The sequence below is a fragment of the Chiloscyllium punctatum genome, unplaced genomic scaffold (genome assembly GCF_047496795.1).
Source record: "Chiloscyllium punctatum isolate Juve2018m unplaced genomic scaffold, sChiPun1.3 scaffold_1574, whole genome shotgun sequence".
Lineage (NCBI taxonomy): Eukaryota > Metazoa > Chordata > Chondrichthyes > Orectolobiformes > Hemiscylliidae > Chiloscyllium > Chiloscyllium punctatum.
In genome coordinates, this window is record NW_027311308.1 from 22,501 (window position 1) to 30,907 (window position 8,407).

Consider the following 8,407-nt stretch of genomic DNA (forward strand, 5'->3'; position numbering starts at 1 on the left):
AGTAACCACTGACACTTAGAATTTTTTCGGGTTGGTATAAATCAGTAACCACTGACACTTAGAATATTTTCGGGTTGGTATAAATCAGTAACCACTGACACTTAGAATTTTTTCGGGTTGGTATAAATCAGTAACCACCGACACTTAGAATTTTTTCGGCTCAGTAGAAATCAGTAACCAAGCGCATTTTTGAATTGGTTACTGATTTCTCCGTTCGAGTTGCGGCTGCGGTTGGCTTCAAATAGTGGTGGGGGCTTAATTATCGCCGAGGGGAGCATGTCCCGGTGGTGTGGCCGAGGATGGAGTGCCTTTTGAAGGGGGTGTTTCTGAATTTGGACCCTTTTTGAGTTGCATGGCCGGATGGGTGTGGTTTTGAAGGGTGTGTCTGTCTGGAGTGGCACCGGCGTTGGTGTGAGGCTGAGGGTGGGCGTTCGGTTCCTGGTTAGGGATAGGGAAAGGGTGAGACTTAGCTTTAGTGCTCGTGCCCCCGATTTTGGTAATGTTTGACGTCAATTTTCCAAGGAGGCGAATGCAAGGCTTCAGAGGGACTTTGAGTGTTCGGGGGCGGGGTAGCTCAGCCGGATTTGCCCCGGCGGTTCTGCGGACGGTGTTGACTTCGAGGGCGGACCGGCCCCCGTGTTCAGTCCGAATATCGTGCATTGTTAACGGCGGGAAGTGTTCCAAAAGGGAATGGGATTGAATGTGACTGCTGAAGCCGACTTTGAGACCTGTAACGCGGGTAGCTCAGCCGGATTTGACCCGGCGGTTCTGGCGACGGTCTCGCCTTCGAGGGGGGAGCGCCCCGCGTGTTCAGGCCGAATTTTGTGCATTTCCATCGGCGGGAAGAGGTCCAAACGGGAATGGGATTGAATGTGACTGCTGAAGCCGACATTGAGACCTCTAACGCGGGTAGCTCGGCAGGATTTGACCCGGCGGTTCTGCCGAAGGTCTCACCTTCGAGGGGGGAGCGTCCCGCGTGTTCAGGCCGAATATCGTGCATTGTTAACGGCGGGAAGTGTTCCAAACGGGAATGGGATTGAATGTGACTGCTGAAGCCGACATTGAGACCTCTAACGCGGGTAGCTCGGCCGGATTTGACCCGGCGGTTCTGGCGACGGTCTCGCCTTCGAGGGGGGAGCGTCCCGCGTGTTCAGGCCGAATTTTGTGCATTTCCATCGGCGGGAAGAGGTCCAAACGGGAATGGGATTGAATGTGACTGCTGAAGCCGACATTGAGACCTCTAACGCGGGTAGCTCGGCAGGATTTGACCCGGCGGTTCTGCCGAAGGTCTCACCTTCGAGGGGGGAGCGTCCCGCGTGTTCAGGCCGAATATCGTGCATTGTTAACGGCGGGAAGTGTTCCAAAAGGGAATGGGATTGAATGTGACTGCTGAAGCCGACATTGAGACCTCTAACGCGGGTAGCTCGGCCGGATTTGACCCGGCGGTTCTGGCGACGGTCTCGCCTTCGAGGGGGGAGCGTCCCGCGTGTTCAGGCCGAATTTTGTGCATTTCCATCGGCGGGAAGAGGTCCAAACGGGAATGGGATTGAATGTGACTGCTGAAGCCGACATTGAGACCTCTAACGCGGGTAGCTCGGCCGGATTTGACCCGGCGGTTCTGCCGAAGGTCTCACCTTCGAGGGGGGAGCGTCCCGCGTGTTCAGGCCGAGTTTTGTGCATTTCCATCGGCGGGAAGAGGTCCAAACGGGAATGGGATTGAATGTGACTGCTGAAGCCGACATTGAGACCTCTAACGCGGGTAGCTCGGCCGGATTTGACCCGGCGGTTCTGCCGAAGGTCTCAGCTTCGAGGGGGGAGCGCCCACCGTGTACAGGCCGATTTTCATGCATTTCCAACCGTGGGAAGGGGTCCGAAAGGGGATGGGGGTGAACGTGACTGCTCAACCCGACTTTGAGACCTCTAACGCGGGTAGCTCAGCCGGATTTGACCCGGCGGTTCTGGCGACGGTCTCGCCTTCGAGGGGGGAGCGTCCCGCGTGTTCAGGCCGAATTTTGTGCATTTCCATCGGCGGGAAGAGGTCCAAACGGGAATGGGATTGAATGTGACTGCTGAAGCCGACATTGAGACCTCTAACGCGGGTAGCTCGGCCGGATTTGACCCGGCGGTTCTGCCGAAGGTCTCACCTTCGAGGGGGGAGCGTCCCGCGTGTTCAGGCCGAATTTTGTGCATTTCCATCGGCGGGAAGAGGTCCAAACGGGAATGGGATTGAATGTGACTGCTGAAGCCGACATTGAGACCTCTAACGCGGGTAGCTCGGCCGGATTTGACCCGGCGGTTCTGCCGAAGGTCTCACCTTCGAGGGGGGAGCGCCCACCGTGTACAGGCCGATTTTCATGCATTTCCAACCGTGGGAAGGGGTCCGAAAGGGGATGGGGGTGAACGTGACTGCTCAACCCGACTTTGAGACCTGTAACGCGGGTAGCTCAGCCGGATTTGACCCGGCGGTTCTGGCGACGGTCTCGCCTTCGAGGGGGGAGCGTCCCGCGTGTTCAGGCCGAATTTTGTGCATTTCCATCGGCGGGAAGAGGTCCAAACGGGAATGGGATTGAATGTGACTGCTGAAGCCGACATTGAGACCTCTAACGCGGGTAGCTCGGCCGGATTTGACCCGGCGGTTCTGCCGAAGGTCTCACCTTCGAGGGGGGAGCGTCCCGCGTGTTCAGGCCGAATTTTGTGCATTTCCATCGGCGGGAAGAGGTCCAAACGGGAATGGGATTGAATGTGACTGCTGAAGCCGACATTGAGACCTCTAACGCGGGTAGCTCGGCCGGATTTGACCCGGCGGTTCTGCCGAAGGTCTCACCTTCGAGGGGGGAGCGCCCACCGTGTACAGGCCGATTTTCATGCATTTCCAACCGTGGGAAGGGGTCCGAAAGGGGATGGGGGTGAACGTGACTGCTCAACCCGACTTTGAGACCTGTAACGCGGGTAGCTCAGCCGGATTTGACCCGGCGGTTCTGGCGACGGTCTCGCCTTCGAGGGGGGAGCGCCCCGCGTGTTCAGGCCGAATTTTGTGCATTTCCATCGGCGGGAAGAGGTCCAAACGGGAATGGGATTGAATGTGACTGCTGAAGCCGACATTGAGACCTCTAACGCGGGTAGCTCGGCAGGATTTGACCCGGCGGTTCTGCCGAAGGTCTCACCTTCGAGGGGGGAGCGCCCACCGTGTACAGGCCGATTTTCATGCATTTCCAACCGTGGGAAGGGGGCCGAAAGGGGATGGGGGTGAATGTGACTGCTCAACCCGACTTTGAGGCATCTAACCCGGGTAGCTCAGCCGGGTTTGACCCGGCGGTTCTGCCGACTGCCTCGCCTTCGAGGGGGGAGCGTCCCCCGTGTACAGGCCGATTTTCATGCATTTCGAACCGTGGGAAGTGGCCCAAAAGGGGATGGGGGTGAATGTGACTGCTCAACCCGACTTTGGCGCTTCCGAGCCGGGTAGCCCGGCCGGGTTTGACCCGGCGGTTCTGCCGTCGGTCTCGCCTTCGAGGGCGGAGCCTCCCCCGTGTACAGGCCGATTTTCATGCATTTGCAACGGTGGGAAGTTGCCCAAAAGTCGATGGGAGTGAATGTGACTGCTCAACCCGACTTTGAGACTTTTAAGCCGGGTAGCTCAGCCGGGTTTGACCCGGCGGTTCTGCCGACGGTCTCGCCTTCGAGGGGGGAGCCTCCCCCGTGTACAGGCCGATTTTCGTGCATTTCCAACGGTGGGAAGAGGTTCAAAAGGGGATGGGAGTGAATGTGACTGCTCAACCCGACTCTGAGGCTTCTAACCCGGGTAGCTCGGCCGGGTTTGATCCGGCGGTTCTGCCGACGGTCTCGTCTTCGAGGCCGGTGCCTCCCCCGTGTACAGGCCGATTTTCGTGCATTTCCAACGGTGGGAAGTGGTCCAAAAGGGAATGGGGGTGGACGTGTCTGCTCATACCGACTTTGAGACTTGTAAGCCGGGTAGCTCAGCCGGGTTTGACCCGGCGGTTCTGCCGACGGTCTCGCCTTCGAGGGGGGAGCCTCCCCCGTGTACAGGCCGATTTCCGTGCATTTCCAACGGTGGGAAGAGGTTCAAAAGGGGATGGGAGTGAATGTGACTGCTCAACCCGACTCTGAGGCTTCTAACCCGGGTAGCTCGGCCGGGTTTGATCCGGCGGTTCTGCCGACGGTCTCGTCTTCGAGGCCGGTGCCTCCCCCGTGTACAGGCCGATTTTCGTGCATTTCCAACGGTGGGAAGAGGTTCAAAAGGGGATGGGGGTGAATGCGACTGCTCAACCCGACTCTGAGGCTTCTAACCCGGGTAGCCCGGCCGGGTTTGACCCGGCGGTTCTGCCGTCGGTCTCGCCTTCGAGGGCGGAGCCTCCCCCGTGTACAGGCCGATTTTCATGCATTTGCAACGGTGGGAAGTTGCCCAAAAGTCGATGGGAGTGAATGTGACTGCTCAACCCGACTTTGAGACTTTTAAGCCGGGTAGCTCAGCCGGGTTTGACCCGGCGGTTCTGCCGACGGTCTCGCCTTCGAGGGGGGAGCCTCCCCCGTGTACAGGCCGATTTTCGTGCATTTCCAACGGTGGGAAGAGGTTCAAAAGGGGATGGGAGTGAATGTGACTGCTCAACCCGACTCTGAGGCTTCTAACCCGGGTAGCTCGGCCGGGTTTGATCCGGCGGTTCTGCCGACGGTCTCGTCTTCGAGGCCGGTGCCTCCCCCGTGTACAGGCCGATTTTCGTGCATTTCCAACGGTGGGAAGTGGTCCAAAAGGGAATGGGGGTGGACGTGTCTGCTCATACCGACTTTGAGACTTGTAAGCCGGGTAGCTCAGCCGGGTTTGTTCCGGCGGTTCTGCCGACGGTCTCGTCATCGAGGGGGGAGCCTCCCCCGTGTCCAGGCCGATTTTCATGCATTTCCAACCGTGGGAAGTGGTCCAAAAGGGAATGGGGGTGAATGTGACTGCTCATACCGACTTTGAGACTTTTAAGCCGGGTAGCTCAGCCGGGTTTGACCCGGCGGTTCTGCCGACGGTCTCGCCTTCGAGGGGGGAGCGTCCCCCGTGTTCAGGCCGAATTTTGTGCATTTCGAACCGTGGGAAGTTGCCCAAAAGTCGATGGGAGTGAATGTGACTGCTCAACCCGACTTTGAGACTTGTAAGCCGGGTAGCTCAGCCGGGTTTGACCCGGCGGTTCTGCCGACGGTCTCGTCTTCGAGGCGGGTGCCTCCCCCGTGTACAGGCCGATTTTCATGCATTTCGTACCGTGGGAAGCGGTCCAAAAGGGGATGGGAGTGAACGTGACTGCTCATACCGACTTTGGCGCTTCCGAGCCGGGTAGCTCAGCCGGGTTTGACCCGGCGGGTCTGCCGACGGTCTCGCCTTCGAGGGGGGAGCGTCCCCCGTGTTCAGGCCGAATCTTGTGCATTTCGAACCGTGGGAAGTTGCCCAAAAGTCGATGGGAGTGAATGTGACTGCTCAACCCGACTTTGAGACTTGTAAGCCGGGTAGCTCAGCCGGGTTTGACCCGGCGGTTCTGCCGACGGTCTCGTCTTCGAGGCGGATGCCACCCCCGTGTACAGGCCGATTTTCGTGCATTTCCAACCGTGGGAAGTGGTCTAAAAGTCGATGGGAGTGAACGTGACTGCTCAACCCGACTCTGAGGCTTCTAACCCGGGTAGCTCGGCCGGGTTTGACCCGGCGGTTCTGCCGACGGTCTCGTCTTCGAGGCGGGTGCCTCCCCCGTGTACAGGCCGATTTTCGTGCATTTCGAACCGTGGGAAGTGGTCTAAAAGTCGATGGGAGTGAACGTGACTGCTCAACCCGACTTTGAGACTTGTAAGCCGGGTAGCTCAGCCAGGTTTGACCCGGCGGTTCTGCCGACGGTCTCGCCTTCGAGGGCGGACCCTCCCCCGTGTACAGGCCGGTTTTCGTGCATTTCGAACCGTGGGAAGTGATCCAAAAGGGAATGGGGGTGAACGTGACTGCCCAACCCGGCTTTGAGACTTGTAAGCCGGGTAGCTCAGCCGGGTTGGACCCGGCGGTTCTGCCGACGGTCTCGACTTCGAGGCGGGTGCCTCCCCCGTGTACAGGCCGATTTTCATGCATTTGCAACGGTGGGAAGTTGCCCAAAAGTCGATGGGAGTGAATGTGACTGCTCAACCCGACTTCGAGACTTGTAAGCCGGGTAGCTCAGCCGGGTTTGACCCGGCGGTTCTGCCGACGGTCTCGCCTTCGAGGGGGGAGCCTCCCCCGTGTACAGGCCGATTTTCGTGCATTTCCAACGGTGGGAAGAGGTTCAAAAGGGGATGGGAGTGAATGTGACTGCTCAACCCGACTTTGGCGCTTCCGAGCCGGGTAGCTCAGCCGGGTTTGACCCGGCGGGTCTGCCGACGGTCTCGTCTTCGAGGCGGGTGCCTCCCCCGTATACAGGCCGATTTTCATGCATTTCGAACCGTGGGAAGTGGTCCAAAAGGGAATGGGGGTGGACGTGTCTGCTCATACCGACTTTGAGACTTGTAAGCCGGGTAGCTCAGCCGGGTTTGTTCCGGCGGTTCTGCCGACGGTCTCGTCTTCGAGGCGGGTGCCTCCCCCGTGTACAGGCCGATTTTCGTGCATTTCGAACCGTGGGAAGTGGTCCAAAAGGGGATGGGAGTGAATGTGACTGCTCAACCCGACTTTGGCGCTTCCGAGCCGGGTAGCTCAGCCGGGTTTGACCCGGCGGGTCTGCCGACGGTCTCGTCTTCGAGGCGGGTGCCTCCCCCGTATACAGGCCGATTTTCATGCATTTCGAACCGTGGGAAGTGGTCCAAAAGGGAATGGGGGTGGACGTGTCTGCTCATACCGACTTTGAGACTTGTAAGCCGGGTAGCTCAGCCGGGTTTGATCCTGCGGTTCTGCCGACGGTCTCGCCTTCGAGGGGGGAGCCTCCCCCGTGTTCAGTCCGATTTCCATGCATTTCCAACCGTGGGAAGTTGCCCAAAAGGGGATGGGAGTGAATGTGACTGCTCAACCCGACTTTGGCGCTTCCGAGCCGGTTAGCACAGCCGGGTTTGACCCGGCGGTTCTGCCGACAGTCTCCTCTTCGAGGCGGGTGCCTCCCCCGTGTACAGGCCGATTTCCGTGCATTTCGAACCGTGGGAAGTGGTCCAAACGTCGATGGGAGTGAATGTGACTGCTCAACCCGACTTTGGCGCTTCCGAGCCGGGTAGCTCAGCCGGGTTTGACCCGGCGGTTCTGCCGACGGTCTCGTCTTCGAGGCGGGTGCCTCCCCCGTGTACAGGCCGATTTTCATGCATTTGGAACCGTGGGAAGTGGTCCAAAAGGGAATGGGGGTGGACGTGACTGCTCATACCGACTTTGAGACTTGTAAGCCGGGTAGCTCGGCCGGGTTTGACCCGGCGGTTCTGCCGACGGTCTCGCCTTCGAGGGGGGAGCCTCCCCCGTGTTCAGTCCGATTTTCGTGCATTTCCCACGGTGGGAAATGGTATCTTTCATTACGGGGACAAGGGTCTGAAGCGGTGAAGTCAGTAACCGGCATAGTTAAGGAAAGGGTTCGAATTTTCTCAACAGTACGAAAAAAGTGAGCAGGGAAGCTAGAGAAGGTGTCAGTGAGTCCCAAACGAGTGAACCGCAAAACTTAGGGAAATGCCCGAAAGCGTTTTAAAGGGTGAAATCGGGAACGAGGAAATGATGGGAAAGTGCCTGAAAGTGCTAAATGAGTAAACAGAAAAACGAAGAAAAATGTTTGAAAAGAAGAAGTGAGTAACCAGGAAAACTTAGAAAAATGTTCAAAACGAAGAAATCAGTAACCAGGAAAACTTAGAAAAATGATCAAAAAGAAGAAATGAGTAACCAGGAAAACTTAGAAAAATGTTTAAAAAGAAGAAATCAGTAACCAGGAAAACTTAGGAAAATGTTTAAAAAGAAGAAATCAGTAACCAGAAAAACTGCGAAAAATGTTTAAAAAGAAGAAATGAGTAACCAGAAAAACTTAGAAAAATGTTTAAAAAGAAGAAATCAGTAACCAGGAAAACTTAGAAAAATGTTTAAAAAGAAGAAATCAGTAACCAGGAAAACTTAGAAAAATGTTTAAAAAGAAGAAATCAGTAACCAGGAAAACTTAGAAAAATGTTATAAAAGAAGAAGTGAGTAACCAGAAAAACTTAGAAAAATGTTTAAAAAGAAGAAATCAGTAACCAGAAAAACTGCGAAAAATGTTTAAAAAGAAGAAATCAGTAACCAGACAAACTGCGAAAAATGTTTAAAAAGAAGAAATCAGTAACCAGGAAAACTTAGAAAAATGTTTAAAAAGAAGAAGTGAGTAACCAGAAAAACTTAGAAAAATGTTTAAAAAGAAGAAATCAGTAACCAGAAAAACTTAGAAAAATGTTTAAAAAGAAGAAATCAGTAACC